At 44.3% G+C, this 2,189-nt stretch overlaps 1 pseudogene; it reads right to left on the bottom strand.

Annotated features, from left to right (window-relative positions):
* Nucleotides 1-664: 664 nt before the first annotated feature.
* Nucleotides 665-1,885, bottom strand: LOC129518379 (glyceraldehyde-3-phosphate dehydrogenase-like; annotated as a pseudogene).
* Nucleotides 1,886-2,189: the final 304 nt, after the last annotated feature.

Raw genomic sequence — 2,189 nt, 5'->3', positions numbered from 1 at the left:
AAGGAAATAATACTATATTGGGATATTATTTCCTCACTAAATCAGTATAAAAACAAAAGCTGTTGTGTTTGTTTATTATTATTATTATTACTACCAGTATTAGTTACAGAGGAGGAAAATTCAAATTTGGGTAGATATTATTTACAATATGAACAGCGATTATCTTGGGCTTCTTTAATATTTGCATTGAGGATGATAATTTTTAGTTATAAATGTGATCATTTGTTCTTATAATTATCATCCTGTAAACAGGATAGGATGAACTAGTTTAAAATGCATCAACTTCTTATATATGTAAAATAGGAGCTCAATAATCCTTAGTTATATGCAATTAGAAATATCTTGTATAAACATTTTATAACATATAATATATATTTTATATTATAAATATGGTCCTGATTTAATAACTAACTCACATTAATTTGCAGACTTTCAATTTACATTGTTTCTTTTTTTTTTTTTGGTTGGGTACAGTATACTTTATTGATGGTACATGACAAGGCAGGACTCCCCAAGCCCTTCCCCTCCCTCAGGGTCTGGGATATAAATTGGAGGTCAGGAGATTCTCAGTGTGTTGGGGATTAAGTTGGGGCAGGGACTCCCCAGCAGCTGAGGGCCTCTCTCTTCCTCTTGTTCTTGCTGCGGCTGGTGGTCCAGGAGGCTCTTACTCCTTGGAGTCCATGTGGACCATGAGGTCCACCACCCGATTGCTATAGCTGAATTCATTGCCATACCAGGAAATGAGCTTGATGAAGTGGTCATTGGGGGCAATGCCAGCCCCGGCATCGAAGGTGGAAGAGTGGGTGTCACTGTTGAAGTCACAGGAGACAACTGGTCCTCAGTGTAGCCCAGGATGTCCTTGAGGGGGCCCTCTGATGCCTGCTTCACTACCTTCTTGATGTCATCATATTTGGCAGCTTTCTCCAGGCGGCACGTCAGATCCACAACTGACATGTTGGGGGTGGGGACACAGAAGGTCATGTCAGTGAGCTTCCCGTTCAGGTCAGGGATGACCTTGCCCACAGCCTTGGTGGTACCAGTGGAAGCAGGGATGATGTTCTGGGCAGCCCCTTGGCTGTCATGCCACAGCTCACCAGAGGGGCCGTCCACAGTCTTCTGGGTGGCAGTGATGGCATGGACGGTGGTCATGAGGCCCTCCACGATGCCAAAGTGGTCATGGATGACTTTGGCTAGAGGAGCCAAGCAGTTGTTGGTGCAGGAGGCATAGCTGACAATCTTGAGGGAGTTGTCATACTTCTCATTGTTCACGCCCATCACAAACGTGGGGGCATCAGCAGAAGGAGCAGAGATGATGACCCTTTTGGCCCCGCCTTTAAAGTGAGCCCCAGGGGCAGCCCTGGTGGCGCAGCGGTTTAGTGCTGCCTGCAGCCCGGGGCGTGATCCTGGAGACCCTGGATCAAGACCCACGTCAGGCTCTCTGCATGGAGCCTGCTTCTCCCTCTGCCTGTGTCTCTGCCTCTCATTCTCTCTCTGTGTCTCTATGAATGAATAAATAAAAATCTTTAAAAAAAATTAAAAAAAATAAAGTGAGCCCCAGCCTTCTCCTTCTTCACTGGGATGTGGTGAAGATCCCAGTGGACTCCACAACATACTCAGCACCAGCATCACCCCATTTGATGTTGACGGGATCCCATTCCTGGAAGATGGAGATGGACTTCCTATTGATGACAAGTTTCCCGTTCTCAGCCTTGACCATGCTGTGGAATTTGCCGTGGGTAGAATCATACTGGAACATGTACACCACGTAGGTGAGATCAATGAAGGGGTCATTGATGGCGACAATATCCACTTTGCCAGAGTTAAAATCAGCCCTGGTGACCAGGCGCACAATATGGCCAAATCTGTTCACTCCGACCTTCACCATCGAGTCTCGGGGACACAGCTGGCACTACACCAGAAGATACGGCGAGGAGCAGAGAGCTACATTGTTTCTTTCTTAGGTGGATCAGAAATATCTCTCATCTGCTGAGATATTCTGTGTAACTTATAATATGTCATGTTTTTCATTTGCCTCATTGTTTTTACTATTGTAGGGTGCCCTTAGAGAAAGATGCCATATTTCTTGGTTAATCTCCTACAATACCTAACTAAATTCCTTAAATATAATATCTACATACATTTTTGTTGAATGAATGAAGAATATGCATTAATTTTCAACTATCTATTTC

This window comes from Nyctereutes procyonoides, unplaced genomic scaffold (genome assembly GCF_905146905.1).
Source record: "Nyctereutes procyonoides isolate TBG_1078 unplaced genomic scaffold, NYPRO_anot_genome, whole genome shotgun sequence".
In the NCBI taxonomy this organism is placed as follows: Eukaryota; Metazoa; Chordata; class Mammalia; order Carnivora; family Canidae; genus Nyctereutes; species Nyctereutes procyonoides.
Note: the sequence above shows the minus strand (reverse complement) of the source record. Positions and strands in the feature narration are given on the sequence as shown.